The following is a 26,325-nucleotide window of genomic DNA, read 5'->3' as shown; positions in this document are numbered from 1 at the left end:
CACAAAACTGCATTTTTCGCATTATTTTATTATTTTTATTAAAATATTATTTTTAATTAAATATTATTATTTAATATTTAATTATTATTTATTATTTTATTAATATATTTTCGAAAATGATCTTCCTTTAACCTTTTACTTTATAAATTTACTTTTTACCACCCGTAACTTTTAATATTTCTACTTTAACCACCCCAAATTTCAGAAATTACAAAAATAACCCCCCAAACACCAAAATATTTACTTCCTTGTCCTTATAAAGATCTAAAGCCTGTTCTTCATTGTTCTTCATCACACTCAAAGTGTTCTTTGTGTTCTTCATAAATTCTTCAGATTCTTTCTCTGTTTTTACCCGTTTTTCAATCTTTTCAGCAACCGAATTTTACCAAAATTCAAAATAAATTCCCAGCCACTAAAACCCCATATTTTCTACATGATTTTAGCATAAATTGAACCCCAATTTAGAGCCTAGGGTTTTGGTTTCCAGCTGCACTCAAGAACATAAATTCATAGCTTGAATTTCATCAAATTTCATCAAATTTTCATCAAATTTTCAACAAGAATCACTCATATAAATCATCAATTTCAAGCACAGCCAAACCATATCATAATTACACAACTCAAACACAATCAATCAAGATTAAATTTGTCAAACCCTACCTGGTTTTGCTGCTCCAAATTTGGTTATACTTTCAGGTGGTCCTTAAGCACTTTTTCCTCCTAAATCACATCAAGAACAACTTTAAATCGACAAACCCTCAACTGACCAAATCTCTCTAAGCACGTTAAGAAGGGATATCTCACCTTAAACTTGCTGGAAATTAATGTTTCTTGGCCCTCAAGTCAAGTTAAGCATGATTCCTAAGGAAGAACATCAAGAAAACACATGTTTGAGCATGTTTCCTTGAAAACTAAATTCAAATGAGAAAGGGACAGTCATCTAACCTTATTTCCAGCCTTTTAAGTTACATGGTTATGTAGAGGAAGAAGAGAGGATCATTTTGATGAAATCGGAATTTTGATTTGAGTTTTAGTTCAGAAGAAATCAAGCTTTGAAGATTAAGTGTTCATGAAAGTTTCTCTCTTTTCTCTCTTGTTATTTTCGGCCAAAATGAAGAAATGAGACAGCCTTGGAGGTCTTGGGGGTGTAAGGTGAGTTGTCATTGGTTGGCTTGTTGGTGGGTTAAAATAATATTAAAATATCTCAGGTGTATAACTACTAAAACTAGATGTATCGGAACACTTGTAAAAACATCTCTAAAAATTATTTTCTGAGCTACTAGCATAAATGACACTAGTAACATATTTATTATGAGAATTAAACATGTATAATGAGGCCTTAGCATTGCTAAAGTCCTCAGAGAGTGCTGGTGCTAAGCTGCACCAGTAAACCATAAAACTGGTTAAACCGATTTTCTATTTTTAACTAAAATAGTCCAGGTAACCTTATAATATCATTCAAGCATCTTCTAATACTAATATAATACAAATATTATACTATTATCTCTCTTCTATCGTGAATCGAGTCCGGTTCGTCAAACTGAGACTACTTACGAAAATCAGAATTAAAACTCCTAACCGGTACGGTTCAAAAACTAGGTTCTTCGTGATTGCGTTATCGAGCTTGATTCAGAAGAGGTTCTAGCTTAAGGATGACATAATGACAATGAGGATTGAGATGCTTGATGATTTATCAGAGGTGTTCCCTTTACTGATCTTCCGGAAAAATCCGTGCCTTCAGAAAAGATCTCGCGTACTCGAAAAACGGGGTTGTTACATTTAGCATAAAATTTAAGAGCAGAATATAAAAGAATGGGTAGATCAGAGATGGGGATTCATTGGGTTTCAGGAGATATTGAATTCTCCGGATTAAATCATTTTCATCTCTTCTTCAATCAATGCATTCATTGACATTGCTTGGCAATCTTAGATGATCGGATCCCAATGTCTTAGCTCACCAATCTCTCTAAGCATGAACAATTGCCCAATGTCTTGATTTAATTGCTCATGGGAAGAGTTAAAATTCAGTGACTGACTATACCACACAAATTCATAGATCAAAGTATTGGTAGGATTAAATGTCACAATATCCATCCAACCCCCAATCTAATCCAATGTGAGAAAGCAATTCTAGCATGAATTCTTCATCCCTCTCTGAAGGATCCAAAGAATTCCAATTATGGATAGCTTCTCTGTCAAGACAACTATCCAATTGAATTAAGATTGAAAGCTTTCTAACCAAAATCAAGAAAAAAGAAAGAAGAAGAATATGAAAACTACTATTGATCCATGGAATTAAAATAGAGCTCCCTAACCCAATGAAAGGGGTTTAGTTGTTCATAGCTCTCAAAATGGAAATTGGAATTGAAAGATACATTGCAAAAGAAAAAATTGAACAGAAAGTGAAATGTGCAGTAAAGTAAAAGTGCGAATAATCGGTAAAAGTCCTTTCTAACTTAGACTCAACGTTGGAGGGCCAACGTTCTGCTACCCGCGCGTACGCGTGCACCACGCGTACGCGTGAAGGCTGTGATTTTGCTCATTCACGCGTGCGCGTACACCACGCTTACGCATGCATTGCCATTTTTCCATCCACGCGTACGCGTCACTGACGCGAGCGCGTCGATTCAAGTTTTTCAATTCCAAATTCTAGGCTTCTCATCGTGGACGTTGGAGGCAGCGTTTGAGGCAACGTTGGACCTCCAACATTCGTTTGGTGACACGTACGCGTGACCCACGCGTAAACGTGGATGGTCAATTTTGCCATTCCACGTGTGCGCGTGACTCACGCTTGTGCGTGCATGTAGAAATTTTCCTCTTTCACGCGTACGCCTCGCTCAAAAATCCTTTAGCTCCAGAATTGAACATTTTATCACAACGTTGGGGGTAACGTTGGCTTGCCAACGTTTTCTCAAACGTGAGCACCAGCAAATTATGCAGAGAATTGCTCTGCCTCCCTTTGAACATTTGAGGCAACGTTGGTGGTCCAACTTGGCCACCAACGTTGCTTCGTCTTCATCTTTTCATGGTCCTTTTTCAACTTCCTTCCATGCCTTCCTTCACCTGTCATCAACCAATACATGCATCAAAGCCTTGCTAAAGTCATGAGAATTTTCATCATTCTTAGCATCAAGTAATTATAGCATAATTCTCATGAAATTGTATCAAATTAACCATAGTTGGATGAATCTAGGTATGTATGAATTTCTACCCCAATTGCTTACTTATAACTCAAGAAAGTGCATAAAACCTGTTAAAAACAAAGAAAAAGGCTAGTGAAACTAGCTTAAGATGCCCTGGCATCACACTGTATTATGGTAGGAGGGGAGATCAAAATCCATGAGATCATTGCCAAGGACATTCAAAAGATCTCTGAGAAAAGTTCTGCTGAAGCTTGACTTCACTACCCAAGCACTATCATTCGGTTATGTATAAAGGCTAGGGTGCCACTAGAGGATGCAAATCCTACTTGGCTGAACCCAGGTATGCCAATGACCATTGAAAGAATGATGAATGTCACAATTGCCCAGCAATGGAGAAGACCACAGAGGAGGCAAAGGAGGGAGGAACCACAAAGAGAAGAGCAATAGGAAGAAGAACAAGAAGAAGAGCAACAAATTCCAGCACAAACCACCATGGACATGAGCCAAATGCAAGAAGCTATTGAGAGGCTATCCCAACAACACATAAGGGCTCAAGAAAGACAGGAAGACTTCCATTCACAGTACATGAGAGCTCAAGCAAGACAAGAGGAGCTCCAGTTGAGGATGATGGACCAGCAAAAAGATTTTCAGTCAAGATTCCTGGATATGTAAAGAGAACAATCTGCTCAATTCCAAGAATCCTTCAACAAGCTATCTGAACAGTAAGTTGAGCAACAAGGTTACATTCTAAATATGTATAACTGGAATAATGTATACCATACAGTTGGAGAAATGAGGCATATAGATAGGACAGAATATGACATAGACACTTAAACACAGCTTGGCTATCTAGTGGCTAGCATACCTGTCATGAATCAAGAAATCCCACCATATGAACCGGTCAATCAACCAGAGGACCCACGGATGGCAAGATCTAGAAGCCACGAAGAAAGGATGAAGCAAGGGTTGAAAGATGTTGGACTGTGGGATGCGAGGATGTTTGGGACTAAAGAACAATTAGAAGAAAGAAGAAGCAAAAAGAAGCAAGAGCCGAAGAAAAAAGGGGAATCAAGCAAGGGAAAGAAACTGAAGAATTGAAAGGTGGTGTTGCTCTTTGTTCATCAATAAGAAAGAACATGCTTTCACGCTTAGTTATCAGTTTACTTTTAAGTCATTTGAATTTTGTTGTTTAAAGTCTTTAATTTTTAATTAAGTGTTCTAGTTTAAGTGTCTGGTTTGATTTTACCTTACTAAAATGTATGTCTTGTCTCCTTATTTTTTTAATTAAATAAAAGAAAATATTTGAAACAGAAAGTGAAATTGTCCAATTTAGTAAGAAATAGAACAAGGATTGAGTGGTGGTATATATGTCTGATTGTGTGGCTAGCTGACTAATAAGTATGAAAGGTAGAATGTCTCTTTTTAGTATGATCTTGGCTGCTGTCTATGAAACTTAGCAAATGAAGCCCTTGGAAGAAAAGAAAAAAGAACAAAAATGAAAGAAACAAAGGATAAAGCTAGGCACCAATAGTTTGAATCTTAAAGCATGTGTATGTGGTGTTTTTGTGCAAGGATATGCTTGAATGAGTAAGTTCATAGGAGTACTTCATCACTTGATAACTTGGGTTAACTAACTCGGGATTGTCAACTGAAAATTCACAATCAAGAGCAACCTTGTCACAACACATTTAGCAACCCAAAGAGGTACTGGACACCAAGGTCTAAAGAGTGAATAACAAACCATGTGCCTGTAGTGAACATGTACGGAGGAGAGACTTGGGTAATTAAGTCCTTAGGAGTGTCTCAACACTTAGCACCTTGAACCAACTGGTTCGGGAGTGTTGACTGAAAGCCTACTTTAAAAAGTTGCCTAAAAAATAGAACACTGAGCTATTTCAATAAAAGAACAAGTTCTCAGCAAAAGAAAAACAAAGAAATCAAATATCAGGGATGAGTGAATAACAAGGATTCATAGCAGTATGTTAGTTGGTACTTAAAGGGACACTTCTCACCTAGAAATTTATAAAAAGTTCAGCTACAACATTTTCTGCATAAAATTCCATGAATCAATTTCAATTATTTTCTGATATGGACATATATTGCTTTATGTTTTCATTCACTTTTCTCATAATTCATTGCTTGCTTGGGGACAAGCAAGATTTAAGTTTGGTGTTGTGACGCCAAGGCATCTTAGGCTAGTTTCACTAACCTTTTTCTCTTGTTTTTAGTAGGTTTTATGAACTTTCTTGAGCATTAAGTAAGCATTTGGATTAAAAGTTCATGCATGCCTTAATTCATTCAAACATAGTTAATTTGATGTATTTTCATAAGATTTATGCCATAAGTACTTGTGTGTTAAGAATGATGCAATTTCTGATGAATTTAGCAAAGCTTTGATGCATGTATTGGTTGATGATAGGTGAAGCAAAGCATGCAAAGAAGTTAGAGAATGGCCATGGAAAGGAGAAGAGGAAGCAACGTTGGTGGCTAAAGTTGGCCCACCAACGTTGCCTCAAACGTGGAGAAAGGGCAATACAAAACTTTGCAAGTTCTGGTGTTAACGTTGGAGGGAACGTTGGTGAGCCAACGTTACCTCCAACACTCTTTGATATAGTTTGCTCTCTGAAATTGGAAAAATTTAGTGCAACGCGTACGCGTGGGTGACGCGCACGTGTGGGTGATGTGCACGCGTGAATCAGCCAACATTGGAGGGAATGTTGGCACTCCAACGTTGAGGCCAACTCTCGCGACACAATGTTCAAATCTGAAGTTTTAGAAAATGGCACCGACGCGCACGCGTGGGTGTGCCAGCGTTGGAGGGAGCGTTCGTAGTCCAACACTGAGGCCAACGTTCGCGAAAAGCTTTCAAAACTTAGAATTGGGAAATTCGCATTGACGCGTATGCGTCGATGATGCGTACGCATAGGCGTACATTATCTTCCCAATCTCGTGCACGCATAGGTGACGCGAACGCGTGGATGGCCATTTTTGCCAATGCATGTGTATGCGTGAGCCATGCGTGCGCGTGACAAAGCGAACGTTGGTGCCCCAACGTTGAGTCAAACGTTGCTTGCAGCATCCAGATCCCAATTTCTCTGAAGGAACGTTTGACTCAACGTTTGCTCAAAAATATTGACTCCAACATTGATACCAGAACTCTGTAATCAAGCACCGCTCTCTCTTCAACAGCATGGGGAGCAATTCAATCCACTTCAACAAAGGCCAAAGACCCAATTCAGAGACATGAAGACCAATTGAAGAAAATGTATAAATAGCTTAGAGTTTAAGTTAGTTGGGGGGGGTTGGAGAGATTGGGAGCTGAATCTAGATTCAGAAATCTACAATAATCTCTTTGATACTTTCTTTACTTTTTTGCATTTTTCTTTCTTTTGGAATTGAATTGAGCTATGAACAACTAAACCCTTCTTCATTGGGTTAGGGAGCTCTGTTATAATTCAATGGATCAATATTAGTTTTCATTTTTCTTCTTCTGTCTTTTCTCTTGATCTGCCGAGAAAGATTTCGTTCTTCAATCAATCATTCAATTGTCTTGGGTAATTGGGTTCTGTGATAGGCTTGGAAGTGAAATCACAGAATCATGCTTGAAATCTTTCTCACATTGGATTAGGTTGGGTTTGGATGGATATCGTGACATGTAATCCTACCAACACTGTGATCTATGAATGTGTGTGGTATAATCAGTGACCATACTTTATCTCTTCCCATGAGCACTTAAATCAAGGAATTGGGCAAGTGTTTATGCTTAGAGAGATTGGATTGCCAAGGAATTGGAATCCAATCACCTAAGATTGCCAAGGAGATCAATAAATGCATTGATTGAGGAAGAAATTAAAATAAACTTGATCCGGAGGATTATAACATCTCCTGAACCCAATGAGCTTTCCCCCTTCTGATCTTACCCATTCTTTACATTCTGCTGTTTAATTTGATGCTCAATCCCGATTCCCATTTAATTTCTTGCAATTTAAGCTTCTGCATTTTAATTACTTGCAATTTACTTTCTGTCATTTAGTTTCTGTTATTTACATTCTGCAATTTAAATTTTGTCATTTACATTTCTTGCTCTTTAAGTTTTTCGCCAATTTACATTTTGCAATCCTCAATTCAATTCTGATTCAGTTCAACTAGAACACTCCTTCAATTAAAATTACTCAACCAATCAATCCCTGTGGGATTCGACCTCACTCTATTGTAGGTTTTTACTTGACGACAATCCGGTGCACTTGCCTGTGAAAATTTGTTGAGAGGCAAGTTTTCGTGTATCAGAACTAAGAGAGAAAACATGTAAGAACAAGAAAGTGCAATGAAAACTAATTGTAAACAAGAATTAAAACCTAAATCTAAAAGATCATTAAACTAAGAACCCTAATTTCTAGAGAGAAAAGGGAGATTCTCTCTCTAGAACTAACCTAAAGCATATTTCCTACACTACTATAATTGCTCTCCCCTTGTTTTCTTTTGAATTCTGCTTGAAATAGCTTTAGAAATGAGTTGGATTGGGTTTTTGGAGGCCCAGAATTTTCCCCCAGCATATTGCATTAAATGAGGTCACGTGCTGCTTGTCACGCATAGGTGTGGGTCACGCGTACGCGTCACTTAACGAACTCTAGTCACAAGTACGCCTCGCATGGCAAATTTCCAAACTTCATTTCTTCATGAATTCTCCATTTCTTCATGTTTTTTCTTCATTTCTTCAACCTAATCTTTGCCTTCAAAACTTGAAATCACTTAACAAACATATCAAGGCATTAAATGGAATTAAAGTGAATTAAATTTAGCAAATTAAGGGCCTAAAAAGTATGTTTTTACTCTTGATCACAATTTTGGAGAAATTTATAAAATCATGCTATTTTATTGAATAAATGTGGGATAAGTTGATAAAATCCACTAAATTCAACACAAAATAAACCCTAAAATTGAGATTTATCATAGAGCGTCTCAATTCGGAAGCTTTTGTTTTGAGCAATCTCTTTCGGAGCAAGTTAATTAGATGGGTAATTCTTCAAGACCATCTAATAATTATCATTTTTTCAAAACATACAATCCGAGATGGAGAAATCACCTAAATATTGATAAGAGAAATCAGAATCAGAATCAAAGGCAGTCCAACTTCAACAATAATAACCCCCACCAAAACCAGTTCAACCGACAAAATCCTTTCAACCAGCAACATCAACCCTTTCAATCACAAAATCCACCATAGCTGCACAGGATACCTCAGCATTGGAAGCACAATTGGCAGAACTCTCTAAGACCACTCATAGTTTCATACAGAAAACTAGAGCCTCAATTCAAACCTTGGAAGTGTAGATTGGGCAATTGAGCAAGTAAAATCCTGAGGGGCCTCCTAATGCATTCCCCAGTAATACAATTTCAAATCCAAGATAGGAATGTAAGGCCATATATGTGATGAGTGGAAAAGAGGTGAACACTTAACCCTCTAGTGATGAAGAGCCAGCTGGAGAAAATATGAAAGAAGTCGAAGACCTTCAGGAGGGCACTATCTCTCTCCCTGCGTACACAAAGACCTCAGTGGCTGAGTGCAATCCAAAAATCTCACCATCTCAAAAGCTTCAGGAGGAACACAATAATGAACAATGCTTAAAGCTCTTGGAGGTGTTCATGACACTCCACATCAACACTACTTTCATAGATGTTCTCGAGTGAATGCCAATGTATATCAAATTCATGAAGGAGTTGTTATATGAGAAAATGCCTCTGAAAGGATACCAAACAGTTGTACTAACTAGAGACTGCAGTGCCATCATTTAAAGAAATTTGCCAAGCAAGATGCCAGATTCGGAAAGTTTCCAAATTCCTTGTACTATTGGAAATAGTACCATTGAGGGTGCATTGTGTGATTTGGGGCTTAGCATCAATTTGATGCCACTCTCTATGATGAAAAAACTACAAATTCAAGAGGTGAAATCCATAAGAATAGTTCTTTAATTAGCAAATAAATCTGTAAGGAATGCACATGCAGTTGTGGAGAATGTTTTGGTAAAGGTGAAAAAGTTCTTCCTTCCAACAAACTTTGTGATTCTTGACATGGAGGAGGATCAAAATTTCTCCATCATTTTAGGGAGACCATTCTTGGCCACTGGGAGATTGATTAGTCTACATTTTATGATAATGTTTTGGCTTGAAATAAGTAGATTTTTATCACATAAACTTGCATTTATTCACTTGAATAGCATGCTTTTGTGCTCTAGATAGTAAATTTAATCCCACTTTTATTTCATTTGATGTAATGATATATTTTGTTGAGTGATTTTAGGACCAATAGATAAGGATGGCTTTGAAGAATTGCAAGAAAAGCATGCAAAGTGGGAGATTTCATGAAGAAACAAAGGAGAAGAACACTCTGATGCGAGCGTACACACAAGTGGAGCATTTTGGTGCATGCATACACACACATATCCATGCATACGCACAAGAGAAATTTCAACGAGTGTATGTACGCACAGGTACGAACGCGTGCCTCAATTAGAAACTCACATGCTACTCATTTTTTGGGGCCTCTTTGGCCCAAATTTGGAGTTCTGAAGCTGAAAGGAAGCTCTATCTCAAGGGAGAAGACAACAACACATACATTTATCATATTAGCAAGTTTTAGTTAGGTTTTTATATATAGTTTTTCTTAGGAAAACACTCTCAATTCTCATTAGGGTTCTACTAGGGTTTATTAGGAATTACTATTTACATTTTAATCAAGGATTCAAGCTTGTTTCCATTGTAAGTAGTTCTTAATTTTCTCTCCATTTACACTATACTTACTCATACTTTCTTATAATTAAAGTTACTTTGTTAGTATAATTATTTGTGAATTCTTTAGTGATATTTTGTGGTTTATATATGTTTAATTGAATTACTATTGTTGATTATTTGCATTGGTTGGTTATAGTTTCAGGTATCTTTTGCAATTTACTATGCTTTGTTATTGTGTCCATCAAGTGTTTGTTGAAATTCCCATTATGAATATGGAGTAAATTAATTTTTCACTCCTTGGCTCGGAGTTTGAGTAACTAGGATCCTAGAGTTATTAATGTCTAACATTTGGTGGTAATTTTGGACTGTTAGTTGATATTGTTTCCACTAATGCTAGCTTTTTACTAAGCTTAATTAGTAAGTTAGTGATGCCTAGGCATCTTAGGCTAGTTTCACAAGCCTTTTTTATTAGTTTTCATTTGGGTTCATGCACTTTCTTAGGCAATAAGTAAGCTTTAGATGAGAATTGGATGCATATCTTGATTCAATCAAACATAGTTAATTATATGCATTTTCATGAGATTTATGCAAGATTTACTTGAATGCTATGAATGATGCAAAATCTTGTGATTATGGAAAAGCTTTGATGCATTTGTTTGGTTGATGATATGTGAGGAGAAGTAGAGGAAGAGCAAGGAAGAAGCAGAGAAGGCAACGTTGGTGGCCAAAATTAGCTCACCAACATTGCTATGAACGTTGCTTGTGGAAAAGGAAGCAATGTTGGTGGACAAGTTGGTGCCTCCAACGTTACTTCAAACGTTGCTTAAAGAGGAAGGGTGAGCAATGTTGGTGACCCTAGTTTGGCTCACCAACATTGCCACAAACGTTGGCTTAGCAAAAAGGAAATGTTGGTGGCCTAGTTTGGCACACCAATGTTGCCACAAATGTTCCAGGCATGAGAAACAACATTTGTGGCCAAAAATCACTTACTAACGTTGCTAGCAACGTTGCTATAAGAGAGGTGCAACGTTGGTGGCCAAAGATGGCTCACCAACGATGATCACCAACGTGCCAAGCCTCACAAGCAACGTTGGTGGCCCAAAGGTGGCTCACCAATATTGCTAACAACATTGCTAAGCAAAAAAGGGTGCCCAACGTTGGTGGGAACGTTGGTGAACCAACGTTGCCGCCAACGTCTTCGATAATTTCAAGAGGAATGCATTCGAAAAATTGGCTGCGACGCGCACGTGTTGGCGATGCGTACGCGTGAACTTGGAAATTGACAATCCACACGTATGCGTGGGGATGCGCATGCGTGACCAGGCCAACATTGGTGTGCAAACGTTGCCACAAAGGTTGCACACCAACGTCTCCGATAAAATTTCAAGTTGGAGTTGGAAAATTTTGACGCGATGCATATGCGTGAGCGACGCGTACATGTGAAAATGGAAAAAGAGCAAGTCACACACACGCGTGGGCGACGCGCACGCGTGGAATGGCAAAAAAACAGCTTTGACGCGTACGTGTGGGCGACGCGCACGCGTGACCAGGCAAACGTTGGTAGCAACGTTGGTGCACTAATGTTTTCATAAACATTCCTCAATGGTTTTAAAGGGAACGTTGGCCACCGTTAGTGCACACCAACATTAGTCTCCAACGCTAGCACCAACTTCAATACAAAATGGCATCATGCAAGCTTATAAATGTTAAGTGAGCTAACGTCCTTGTCAATGTCACAAAGAGTCATTCCTAACTACTTCAACCAAGGCCAAAAGCCCACATCCAAGTACCTGAAGACCCATTTTTGAAGATGAGAAGAAGAGTATAAATAGAATAGCTTTGGAGTTTGAAAAGTAGGCTGGGAAGCAGGGACCCTAATTGGAAAATCCTGAAATCATTTACTTTGTACTTTTCTTTCAGTTTCATGTACTTTCTTTTCTTTTGGATTTTGATTGAGCAATGATGAACTAAACCCCCATTTCATTAGGGGGAGGAGCTCTATTGTAATCCTAATGAATGAATGAACTTCTTCTTCTTCTCAATCCGCTTGGGTAGCTATAGGATATCTTCTATGCTTATTGAGATTCACTCACTCCGGAAGGGGGTTTGAATCTATTGAATGCTTGTGTGAGCCTCAGAAGGGGAATCATAGGCATTAGAATTGGAGCTCTATCCTTCACAATTCTCTTGACCAACACCATTCGGGAGGAATTGAGGTCTTGAGGATTAGTGTGGCTTATGGATGAGAGACATGCACTTAACCTCTTCTCATGACAATCAGATCAAGGAATTGGCAAGATTGATTATGATTAGAGAGATTGGGTTGCCAAGAAATTGGGATCTAATCAATTACAATCCGCCATAGATCTACTCATATAATTGAGAAAGAAGTTGAGACCCATTTGATTCATGATGGATTATAATATCTCCAATCCTTCTTTGATTTTCTTCAATTTAGATTGCCTTGAATTTACTTTAATTGCCAGTGTTTACTGCTTTCTATTAAATTCCCAGCACCCAATTCCCTTTACAATTCATGCAATTTAAGTTTCATCGCCATTTATATTCTGCACTTTTACTTTCTTGTCATTTAAGATTCAAGTCATTTACATTTCTTGCTCTTTAAGTTTCAGCTCTTTACATTTCCCGCCATTTAATTTTCTGTCATTACTTTCCAGCATTAAAATCTATAATACTTGCACCATTTAAGTTCAGCACTTTACTTTCCAGCATTTACTTTCTTGCAATTTATGTTCTCTTAAATCAATTTTACCAAACTCCTTTCAATATTCGCTTGACTAGACTCATCACCCAAATAAAATTGCTTGATCCATCAATCTCTGTGGGATCGACCTCACTCTTGTGAGTTTTACTACTTGATACGACCCGGTATACTTGTCGGTAGTTAATGCTGATTCAATTTTTCTCGCATCAAGTTTTTGGTGCCGTTGCCGGGAATTAATTTAGATTGACAATGATTAAGTAGGTGATAGTCTCGATTAAGCATTTTTTCTTTGTTTTTGTTCAAGCATACTAACTGTTTGACACTTTGTGTCACCTAACCTTCTAACCACATTCTAGCACTAGACTGTTCATTTTTCATTTGGTTTGTTTGTAATTGTGTAAGTCATGGAAGATGAGGTTCCTGAGGAAGGAGTTGCTAACAACAATGCTCAACCTGCTAGGAGGGTGGTAGCCTCTTACACCATCCCCAATCCTAGACACTTTTGAAGCAGCATCCTCACCCCAAATGTTCATGCAAATGACTTTGAGTTGAAGCCTCAACTCATCACTTTGGTGTAGAACAATTGTGCTTACGGAGGTGGCCCTCTTGAAGACCCCAATCAACATTTGTCTATTTTCTTGAGGATTTGTGAAACTGTCAAGACAAATGGGGTGCATCATGACATCTACAAGTTACTTCTATTCCTATTCTCCTTGAGGGGCAATGCTTCCCAATGGCTGGAAACCTTTCCCAAGGAGAGCATCAACAATTGGGATGACTTGGTGAACAAGTTCTTAGCCATGTTTTACCCACCTCAGAGGATCATTAAGCTGAAAACAGAGGTGAAAACCTTCACACAAATGGAGGGAGAATCACTCTATGAGGCATGGAAAAGATACAAGGCCCTGATAAGGAGATGTCCACTAGAGATGTTCAGTGAGTGGGTGAGACTTCAAAACTTCTATGAAGGTCTTTCTCTAAAGGCAAGAAAAGCATTAGACTACTCCTCAGGAGGTTCACTCCAGATGATGAAAATTGCTCAAGAAGCACAAGACCTCATTGATATGGTGGCCAATAATCAATATTTATACTCTTCTGAGAGGCACCACAACACATCTCCAAAGAGGGGAGTAATGGAACTTGAAGGAGTAAATGCGATACTAGCCTAGAAAAAGGACACACACCAATAAATTCAGCAACAAATAGAGATGATGGCCAAGAGAATTAATAAGCTGCAACTTGCTGCAGAGAGCACATAAGGCCAATCTCAAGTCTCACATGGATGGAATCAATCTAGAGAAGACTTTGAGTCATTCAACTATGAGCAACAAGGCCATGAGCAGGTGCAATACATGAACACCACCTCAAGTTCGTTCCAATATGACTTCCATCGTGATGCATACAATCCATCTTGGAGGAATCACTCTAACTTGAGGTGGGGTGACAACCAGAATCAAGGACAAAAGAACTTCAATTCCAATAGCTTCTGCAACACAAACAAGCACAACCAACCCCCTACTAACAATAACTATTACACACAACCACAAAACACATACCTCCAACCCCATCACACTTCACAATTTTCCCAAAACAACTTCTCCACACTACCATTTAACCCATAAAACACCTCCCCCAATGTCTCAAACAACCTCCACCAGTAACCATCACATCCCATGCAACCACCGCCACATCCAGAATCTCAAAAGATCTCCAACTTAGAGATGTTGATGGAGAAACTCATCAAGACTCAAGAGATGACCAGACAAGACCAAGAAGCAGCAAGAAAAGATCAAGCCCTGACAAGCAAAAACCAAGAGGCATCAATCAGAAACCTTGTAAAGCATATGGGGCAAATGGCCAAAGAAATTACAGAGATGGGTGAGAAGCGAGCAAATGCATTCCCTAGTGCCACTGAAGATAACCCAAGGGACAAAGGAAAAGCTACCAAATGGAAGCAGTGTAAAGAAATCACAACTGGGAAGACTATGGGAAAAGGAGCCACAATTCAAGAAGAACATGATAGAGAAGTTCCAAAGGAAGAGATAGAGAAGGGAAGTGAAGAGGATCAGAAAACCAAAGATTCACAAATCTCAAAGGGAGACAAGAACATCCTTGAACCACAGCCACAAGAGAAGAAGGAAGATGTGAAGCCATATGTCCCCAAACTTCCATATCCTCAAAGGTTCAAGGAAGAAAACAAGGATAAGCAATACTCCAAATTCCTAGAAACATTCAAGACACTTAGCATCAATATTCCTTTCTTGGAAGCACTTGAGCAGATGCCATTATATGCCAAGTTTATGAAGAAAGTGCTGACAAAGAAAAGATCCTTGAGGACAAATTGTTGAGATAACAATGGCGTGTAGTGCTATGGTCCAAAGAGAATTACCAGTGAAGAAAGATGATCCTGGGAGCTTTCATATCCCCTGCACCAAAGGCAACATGATAATTGAGAAATTATTTTGCGACCTTGGTGAAAGCATAAACTTTATGCCTCTATCTCTGATGAGCGGATAATTTATACGCTTTTTGGCACTATTTTTAGTATGTTTTTAGTATAATCTAGTTACTTTTAGGGATGTTTTCATTAGTTTTTATGATAAATTCATATTTCTAGACTTTACTATGAGTTTGTGTGTTTTTCTGTGATTTCAGGTATTTTCTGGCTGAAATTGAGGGACTTGAGCAAAATTCAGATTCAGAGGTTGAAGAAGGACTGCTGATGCTGTTGGATTCTGACCTCCCTGCACTCAAAGTGGATTTTCTGGAGCTACAGAAATCAAACTGGCGCGCTTCCAATTGCGTTGGAAAGTAGACATCCAGGGCTTTCCAGCAATGTATAATAGTCTATACTTTGAACGCGTTTAGATGACGTAAAAGGGCGTTGAACGCCAGTTCTACGCTGCTGTCTGGAGTTAAACGCCAGAAACAAGTCACAAACCAGAGTTGAACGCCAGAAATACGTTACAACCTGGCGTTCAACTCTAGAAAGAGCCTCTGCACGTGTAATATTCAAGCTCAGTCCAAGAACACACCAAGTGGGCCCCGGAAGTGGATTTATGCATCAATTACTTGCTTCTGTAAACCCTAGTAGCTAGTTTATTATAAATAGGACTTTTTACTATTGTATTAGACATCTTTGAATCCGGGATTGTATCTTAGGATCATCTTTGGACGCCTGGTTCTTAGATCAAAGGGGTTGGCCATTCGGCCATGCCTGGACCTTTTACTTATGTATTTTTAACGGTAGAGTTTCTACACTCCATAGATTAAGGTGTGGAGCTCTGTTGTTCCTCAAAGATTAATGCAAAGTACTATTGTTTTTCTATTCAATTCAACTTATTCCGCTTCTAAGATATTCATTCGCACTTCAACCTGAATGTGATGAATGTGACAATCATCATCATTCCCTATGAACGCGTGCCTGACAACCACTTCCGTTCTACCTTAGATTGAATGAGTATCTCTTGGATCTCTTAATCAGAATCTTCATGGTATAAGCTAGATTGATGGCGGCATTCATGAGAGTCCGGAAAGTCTAAACCTTGTCTGTGGTATTCCAAGTAGGACTCTGGGATTGAATGACTGTGACGAACTTCAAACTCGCGAGTGCTGGGCGTAGTGACAGACGCAAAAGGATAGTAAATCCTATTCCAGTATGATCGAGAACCTCCAGATGATTAGCCATGCAGTGACAGCACATTGGACCATTTTCACAGAGAGGAATTGGGCGCAGCCATCGACAAGGGTGATGCCTCCAGACGATTAGCCGTTCTGTGACAGAGCATTTGGACCATTTTCCAGAGAGGATTAAAAGTAGCCATTGACAACGGTGAAGTCCTTACAAAAAGCCAGCCATGGAAAGGAGTAAGACTGATTGGATGAAGGCAGCAGGAAAGCAGAGGTTCAGAGGAACGAAAGCATCTCTGTGCGCTTATCTGAAATTCTCACTAATGATTTACATAAGTATTTCTATCCTTCTTTTATTATTTATTTTCGAAAACTCCATAACTATTTTATATCCGCCTGACTGAGATTTACAAGATGACCATAGCTTGCTTCAAGCCGACAATCTCCGTGGGATCGACCCTTACTCACGTAAGGTTTATTACTTGGACGACCCAGTGCACTTGCTGGTTAGTTGTATCGAAGTTGTGACAAATTATGAATTGAGATTAGAGCACCAAGTTTTTGGAGCCATTACCAGAGATCACAATTTCGTGCACCAAGTTTTTGGCGCCGTTGCCCGGGATTGTTTGAGTTTGGACAACTGACGGTTCATCTTGTTGCTCAGATTAGGTAACTTTCTTTTTATTTTATTTTCAAAAATTTTTCAAAAATCTTTCAAAAATTTTCTCCTTTGTTTTCGAAAAAAAATGTTTTCAAAAATATATTTTTCTTCAGAATTTTTAAGAATGAATTCTATTGTTTTATAAAGCATGTTGAAGCCTGGCTGGCTGTAAAGCCATGTCTAAATTCTTTTGGACTGAGGTTTCACTTATACTCAAGAGAAGAGCTTCTTTGTCTTTCTTAGCAAATTAGCTGATGCATATAATAGCATACTAAAGCTTGGCTGGCTATTAAGCCATGCCTAACCCTCAGATTGGAGCTTTAGACTAAAGAGCACAAGATTCCTGGAATTCATATTAAAAATTTTGGAATCCTTATTTTCCTTTTACAAATAATTTTCGAAAAATACAAAAAAAAAATTAAAAAATCATAAAATCAAAAATATTTTTCATGTTTCTTATTTGAGTCATGAGTCAAATTGTAAGTTTGGTGTCAATTGCATATTCATGTTGTATTTTTCGAAAATTCATGCATTCATAGTGTTCTTCATGATCTTCAAGTTGTTCTTGGTAAGTCTTCTTGTTTGATCTTGATGTTTTCTTGTTTTGCATCTTATCTTGTTTTTCATGTGCATTTTTGCATTCATAGTGTCTAAACATGAAAGATTTCTAAGTTTGGTGTCTTGCATGTTTCCTTTGCATATAAAAATTTTCAAAAATAAGTTCTTGATGTTCATCTTGACATTCAAAGTGTTCTTGGTGTTCATCTTGACATTCATAGTGTTCTTGCATTCATCACATACTTTGATCCATAACTTTCATGCATTGAGTCATTTTTCATGTTTTTCTCTCTCATCATAAAAATTCAAAAAAATTCAAAAATAAAAAAAATATCTTTCCCTTTTTCTCTCATAAATTTCAAAAATTTGGATTGACTTTTTCAAAAATTTTTAAAATTCAATTGTTTCTTATGAGTCAAATCAAATTTTCAATTTAAAAATCTTATCTTTTTCAAAATCTTTTTCAAAAATCAAATCTTTTTCATTTTTTATTTATTTTTGAAAATTATAAAAATATTTTTCAAAAATCTTTTTCTCATCTTCATCTCCTAATTTTCGAAAATAACATCATCAATTAATGTTTTGATTCAAAAATTTCAAGTTTGTTACTTACTTGTTAAGAAAGATTCAAACTTTAAAGTTCTAGAATCATATCTTGTGATTTCTTGTGAATCAAGTCATTAATTGTGATTTTAAAAAAATTAAATCTTTTTCAAAACTAATTTCAATCATATCTTTTCAAAAATATCTTCTTATCTTATCTTTTTCAAAAATTTGATTTTGAAATATCTTTTCTAACTTCTTACCTTCTTATCTTTTCAAAATTGATTTTCAAATTTGTTTCAACAAACTAACTAACTTTTTTGTTGTTTCTTATCTTTTTCAAAACTACCTAACTAACACTCTCTCCCTCTAATTTTCGAAAATATCTCCCTCTTTTTCAAAATTTCTTTTTAATTAATTAATTATTTTAATTTTTGATTCTAATTTTTGAAAAAATTACTAACCTTTTTCAAAAACTATTTTCGAAAATCACTAACTCTTTTTCAAAAATAATTTTCGAAAATTCCCTCCCTCTCTCATCTCCTTCTATTTATTTATTCATCTACTAACACTTCTCTTCATCCCACATCTCTGATCTCCTCACCCTTGTGTTTCTTTCCTTACATTCTATTCTTCTCTTCTTCTTTTCTTCTACTCACACAGGGACCTCTATACTGTGGTAAAAAGGATCCCTATTATTATTATTTTTCTGTCCCCTCTTTTCATGTGAGCAGAAGCAAAGACAAGAATATTCTTGTTGAAGCAGATCCAGAACCTGAAAGGACTCTGAAGAGGAAACTAAAAGAAGCTAAATTACAACAAGCCAGCAAGCACCTGTCAGAAATTTTTGAACAGGAAGAGGAGATGGCAGCCGAAAATAATAATAATGCAAGGAGGATGCTTGGTGACTTTACTGCACCTAATTCCAATTTACAGGACTGACCAAAAAGTGTCCTTCTGACATGCTTTCAGAATGGACCATCCTGGATATATTCTATGATGATCTATCTGAATTGGCTAAGATGTCATTGGATACTTCTGCAGGTGGATGCATTCACCTAAAGAAAACGCCTGCAGAAGCTCAAGAACTCATTGACATGGTTGCTAATAACCAGTTCATGTACACTTCTGAGAGGAATCCTGTGAGTAATGGGACGTCTATGAAGAAGGGAGTTCTTGAAATTGATACTCTGAATGCCATATTGGCTCAGAACAAAATATTGACTCAGCAAGTCAATATGATTTCTAAGAGTCTGAATGGAATGCAAGCTGCATCCAACAGTACTCAAGAGGCATCTTCTGAAGAAGAAGCTTATGATCCAGAGAACCCTGCAATAGCAGAGGTAAATTACTTAGGTGAACCTTATGGAAACACCTATAATCCATCATGGAGAAATCATCCAAATCTCTCATGGAAGGATCAACAAAAGCCTTAACAAGGCTTTAATAATGGTGGAAGATACAGGTTTAATAATAGTAAACCTTTTCCATCATCCACTCAGCAACTGACAGAGAACTCTGAACAAAACACTTCTAATTTAGCAAACTTAGTCTCTTATCTATCTAAGGCCACTGTGAGTTTCATGAATGAAACAAGATCCTCCATTAGTAAAAGGATCACTGAAATCCCTCCTAGTACTCTCCCAAGCAATACAGAAGAAAATCCAAAAGGAGAGTGCAAGGCCATTGAATTGATCACCATGGCCGAACCTGTAAAGGAAGGAGAGGACGTGAATCCCAAGGAAGAAGACCTCCTGGGACGTCCAGTGATCAATAAGGAGCTTCCCTCTGAGGAACCAAAAGAATCTGAGGCTCACCTAGAGACTATAGAGATTCCATTAAACCTCCTTATGCCATTCATGAGCTCTGATGAGTATTCCTCTTCTGAAGAGAATAAGGATGTTACTGAAGAGCAAGTTACCAAGTACCTTGGTGCAATCATGAAGCTGAATGCCAAATTATTTGGTATTGAAACTTGGGAAGATGAACCTCCCTTGTTCACCAATGAACTAAGTGATCTGGATCAACTGACATTGCCTCAGAAGAAACAGGATCCTGGAAAGTTCTTAATACCTTGTATCATAGGCACCAGGATCTTTAAGGCTCTGTGTGACCTTGGTTCAGAAATAAACCTCATGCCCCTCTCTGTAATAGAGAAACTAGGAATCTTTGGGGTGCAAGCTGCTAAAATCTCATTAGAGATGGCGGACAATTCAAGAAAACAGGCTTATGGACAAGTAGAGGATGTGTTAGTAAAGGTTGAAGGCCTTTACATCCCTACTGATTTCATAGTCCTAGATACTGGGAAGGATGAGGATGAATCCATCATCCTAGGAAGACCTTTCCTAGCCACAGCAAGAGCTGTGATTGATGTGGACAGAGGAGAATTGATCCTTCAAATAAATGAGGACAACCTTGTGTTTACAACTCAAGGATCTCTCTCTGCATCCATGGAGAGGAAGCATAAAAAGCTTCTCTCAAAGCAGAGTCTAACAAAGCCCCCACAGTCAAACTCTAAGTTTGGTGTCAAACCCCATATCCAAACTCTAAGTTTGGTGTTGGGAGGTCTCAACAAAGCTCTGCACATCTGTGAGGTTCCATGAGAGCCCACTGTCAAGCTATTGACATTAAAAAAGCGCTTGTTGGGTGGCAACCCAATGTTTATTTATCTAATTTTCATTGTTTTTCATGTTTTATTAGCTTCATGATCATGTGGAGTCACAAAATAAATATAAAAATTGAAAACGGAATCAAAAACAGCAGAAGAAAAATCACACCCTGGAGGAAGACCTTACTGGCGTTTAAACGCCAGTAAGAAGCATGTTTTGGGCGTTCAACGCCAGAACAGAGCATGGTTCTGGTGCTGAACGCCAGAAATGCACCATGGAGAAGAGCTGGCGCTGAACGCCCAGAACAAGCATGGTTCTGGCATTCAACGCTAGAAATGGGCTACAAATGGGCGTTCAATGCCCAGAACAAGCACCAATCTGGCGCTGAGCGCCCAGAGTTGTGTGCAAGGGCATTTTGCATGCCTAATTTGGTGCAAGGTAGTAAATCTTTGAACACCTCAGGATCTGTGGACCCCACAGGATCCCCACCTACCTTACCCTCTCTCTCTCCATTCATGATCATCCCTTCTGTTTTCTATTTACCACTCACATCCATACACCCACCTACCTTCGAAATTCAACATCTCTTTCCCACCCAATCCCACCCATATGGCCGAATACACACATCCTTCCATCTCCTCCATCTCTTCTTCTTCTTCTTCTTCTATTCTTTCTTCTTTTGCTCGAGGACGAGCAACATTCTAAGTTTGGTGTGGTAAAAGAATAGCTTTTTTGTTTTTCCATAACCATTAATGGCACCTAAGGCCAGAGAAACCTCAAGAAAGAGGAAAGGGAAGACAATTGCTTCCACTTCTGAGCCATGGGAGATGGAAAGATTCATCTCACAAGCCCATCACTAAGAAAAGGATGGAGCAAACAAGAGAGCACATTCATGGATCTCAACAGGCACTTGAAGAAGCTCATCATCAAGGAACCCCTGAGATACCTCAAGGGATGCACTTTCCTCCACAGAATTATTGGGAGCAAATCAACACCTCCCTAGGAGAATTAAGTTCCAACATGGGACAATTAAGGGTGGAACATCAAAGAGCACTCCATCATCCTTCATGAAATTAGAGAAGATCAAAAAAGCAATGAGGGAGGAGCAACAAAGACAAGGAAGAGACATAGAAGAGCTCAAGAACATCATTGGTTCCTCAAGAAGGAAACGCCACCATCACTAAGGTGGACTCATTCCTTGTTCTTACATTCTCTATGTTAAGTGCTTATCTATGTTTGTGTCTTATTACATGATCATTAGTATTTAGTAACTTTGTCTTAAAGTTATGAATGTCCTATGAATCCATCACCTCTCTTAAATGAAAAATGTTTTAATTCAAAAGAACAAGAAGTACATGAGTTTCGAATTTATCCTTGAACTTAGTTTAATTATATTGATGTCGTGACAATGCTTCTTGTTTTCTGAATGAATGCTTGAACAGTGCATATGTCTTTTGAAGTTGTTGTTTAAGAATGTTAAATATGTTGGCTCTTGAAAGAATGATGACAAGGAGACATGTTATTTGATAATCTGAAAAATCATAAAAATGATTCTTGAAGCAAGAAAAAGCAGCAAAGAACAAAGCTTGCAGAAAAAAAAGAGAAAAAAAATATAGGCGAAAAAAAAATAAAAAGAAAAAGCAAGCAGAAAAAGCCAAAAGCTCTTAAAACCAAAAGGCAAGAGCAAAAAAGCCAGTAGCCCTTAAAACCAAAAGGTAAGGATAAATAAAAAGGATCCCAAGGCTTTGAGCATCAGTGGATAGGAGGGCCTAAAGGAATAAAATCCTGGCCTAAGCGGCTAAACCAAGCTGTCCCTAACCATGTGCTTGTGGCGTGTAGGTGTCAAGTGAAAACTTGAGGCTGAGCGGTTAAAGTCAAGGTCCAAAGCAAAAAAAGAGTGTGCTTAAGAACCCTGGACACCTCTAATTGGGGACTTTAGCAAAGCTGAGTCACAATCTGAAAAGGTTCACCCAGTTATGTGTCTGTGGCATTTATGTATCCGGTGGTAATATTGGAAAACAAAGTGCTTAGGGCCACGGCCAAGACTCATAAAATAGCTGTGTTCAAGATTCATCATACTAAACTAGGAGAATTAATAACACTATCTGAACTCTGAGTTCCTATAGATGCCAATCATTCTAAACTTCAATGGATAAAGTGAGATGCCAAAACTATTCAAGAGGCAAAAAGCTACAACTCCCGCTCATTTAATTGGAGCTATGTTTCATTGATAGTTTGGAATTTATAGTATATTCTCTTCTTTTTATCCTATTTGATTTTCAGTTGCTTGGGGACAAGCAACAATTTAAGTTTGGTGTTGTGATGAGCGGATAATTTATACGCTTTTTGGCACTATTTTTAGTATGTTTTTAGTAGAATCTAGTTACTTTTAGGGATATTTTCATTAGTTTTTATGCTAAATTCACATTTCTGGACTTTACTATGAGTTTTTGTATTTTTCTGTAATTTCAGGTATTTTCTGGCTGAAATTGAGGGACTTGAGCAAAAATCAGATTCAGAGGTTGAAGAAGGACTGCTGATGCTGTTGGATTCTGACCTCCATGCACTCAAAGTGGATTTTCTGGAGCTACAAAACACAAAATGGCGCGCTTCCAATTGCGTTGGAAAGTAGACATCTAGGGCTTTCCAGCAATGTGTAATAATCCATACTTTGAACGAGTTTAGACGATGTAAAAGGGCGTTGAACGCCAGTTCTATGCTGCTGTCTGGAGTTAAACGCCAGAATCAAGTCACAAACCAGAGTTGAACGCCAGAAATAAGTTACAACCTGGCGTTCAACTCTAGAAAGAGCCTCTGCACGTGTAACATTCAAGCTCAGCCCAAGCACACACCAAGTGGGCCCCGGAAGTGGATTTATGCATCAATTACTTGCTTCTGTAAACCCTAGTAGCTAGTTTATTATAAATAGGACTTTTTACTATTGTATTAGACATCTTTGAATCCGGGATTGTATCTTAGGATCATCTTTGGACGCCTGGTTCTTAGATCAGAGGGGCTGGCCATTCGGCCATGGCTGGACCTTTTACTTATGTATTTTTAACGGTAGAGTTTCCACACTCCATAGATTAAGGTGTGGAGCTCTGCTGTTCCTCAAAGATTAATGCAAAGTACTATTGTTTTTCTATTCAATTCAACTTATTCTGCTTCTAAGATATTCATTCGCACTTCAACCTGAATGTGATGAACGTGACAATCATCATCATTCCCTATGAACGCGTGCCTGACAACCACTTCCGTTCTACCTTAGATTGAATGAGTATCTCTTGGATCTCTTAATCAGAATCTTCGTGGTATAAGCTAGATTGATGGCGGCATTCATGAGAGTCCAGAAAGTCTAAACCTTGTCTGTGGTATTCCAAGTAGGACTCTGGGATTGAATGACTGTGACAAACTTCAAACTCGCGAGTGCTGGGCGTAGTGACAGACGCAAAAGGATAGTAAATCCTATTCCAGTATGATCGAGAACCTCCAGATGATTAGCCATGCAGTGACAGCGCATAGGACCATTTTCACAGAGAGGAATAGGGCGCAGCCATCGACAAGGGTGATACCTCCAGACGATTATCCGTGCTGTGACAGAGCTTTTGGACCATTTTCCAGAGAGGATTAAAAGTAGCCATTGACAACGGTGAAGTCCTTACAAAAAGCCAGCCATGGAAAGGAGTAAGACTGATTGGATGAAGGCAGCAGGAAAGCAGAGGTTCAGAGGAACGAAAGCATCTCTGTGCGCTTATCTGAAATTCTCACCAATGATTTACATAAGTATTTCTATCCTTCTTTTATTATTTATTTTCGAAAACTCCATAACTATTTTATATCCGCCTGACTGAGATTTACAAGATGACCATAGCTTGCTTCAAGCCGACAATCTTCGTGGGATCGACCCTTACTCACATAAGGTTTATTACTTGGACGACCCAGTGCACTTGTTGGTTAGTTGTATCGAAGTTGTGACAAATTATGAATTGAGATTAGAGCACCAAGTTTTTGGAGCCATTACCAGAGATCACAATTTCGTGCACTAATCTCTCATGAGGAAACTCCAAATTTTTGAACTGAAATCCACTCGAATAGCTCTCCAAATGGCTGACAAATCCATTAAGCAAGCACTTGGAGTTGTGGAGAATGTGCTGGTAAGAGTGGAAAAAATTTTCCTCCCAGTTGACTTTGTCATCCTGGACATGGAAGAGGATCTCAACACTCCCATCATTCTGGGGAGACCCTTCTTAGCTACGGGCAGAGCATTAATAGATGTTGAGAAAGGGGAATTGTTGCTAAGAGTGCATGATAAGCACCTAGCATTTTATGTCTTCAAGACCCTACATGAGCCCATTCAAGAAGAGGAATGAATGAAGGTTAATGGCAGAGATCCATACTTGAAGGAGGCACCTGATGAGCCACTCTCTATGCATTTAAACCCATGCTTGAGAGACAGAGATGAGGAAGAAACGTTGCAACAAGTTCAAGGGGTTTAAAAGGAACTACAACCAAAGCCTCCATATGAGACTCCCAGCAAGAAGCCTCCAGATATTGAGCCACCAAATCATGAATTATCTCTTGAAAAAGAGAAGAGGAAGATGCCAATAGGTGGAAAAATAAGAAAATCCCCACTAAAGGCTTCTCACCAGGGGACAAAGTGATGTTAAACTACCAACTAATGAAGGTGTCTCCACACTTGTCTGAATACTATACTGTGAACCGGATCCTCTTACTTGAACACCTAGAGATCAACAAAGAGGAGACCAGAAGGAAGTTTACAGTAAGAGGGGAAGGTTGAGTCACTATGATTTTCAGCCTCCATGATCAAGGGACAAGATATCAAGGTAGTGACGTTAAAGAAGCGCTTGTTGTGAGGTAACCCAACCAGAGGTAGCTCTCTCTTCTTAAGTTGTTTCAATAAAAGTATTAAGTAGATTTCTCTGTATTGCAAGGAGCTAAGTTTGGTGTTGCACACCAAAGTAATTCAAGGGTGAATGTGTGATGCTAAGTTTGGTGTTTCACCACAGATTTCATTAAAAACACATTGCAACGCTTCAATGATTGGTCACTGACTCCAAACAACCAGGAAAACTACTTAACATGTGTTCAATTTTTAGTTTATAGTTTTTTTCTTAAATAAAAGCACATGATGTTTCACGCATGTATTCAATCTGCTGCATATAGAAGTAGGCAAGGAACTAAGTTTGGTGTTCACACACTAACTTAAGTTCATAAAATTACAAGCATACATGCATGCTAACCATCTCTCAAGTGCTTGGGGAACAAGCAACTTTCAACATCTTTGCAGGAAGTCATTCAATCTCTTGGAAGGAATAGACAGCATCATCTAAAGAGATAAAGAAGGGCACAAAAGCTAAAGATGGTGATGACAAGGAAGAAGCAAGAAGACACCAAGAGGTTGTATCTTTACTTGCCTGTCTCTAGCTTAAATATGTTAATTGAAAGTGCAATTGTGCCCCTGTTGATCAGTGTCCTGTTTTCATGATTCATTTGCATTAGGTTGATTTTTTTGTTTATTTTTCTCTTGCTAGTTTAAGTGCTTGGATCATGACATCTTGCTTAATTTGCATGCTTTGTTCCCTTTGCTTGAATAAAAGAGAATATTGAGAAACAGAGAAGTAAAAGGTCCATTTTGATAGAAGATAGAATAAGGTTATGTGGTGGTATGTGCTTGTTCATTAGTTGATTCATGAATAAGGCTAGAAG

Source organism: Arachis ipaensis, chromosome B08 (genome assembly GCF_000816755.2).
Source record: "Arachis ipaensis cultivar K30076 chromosome B08, Araip1.1, whole genome shotgun sequence".
NCBI classification, from domain to species: domain Eukaryota; kingdom Viridiplantae; phylum Streptophyta; class Magnoliopsida; order Fabales; family Fabaceae; genus Arachis; species Arachis ipaensis.
This window is presented reverse-complemented; position numbering follows the sequence as displayed.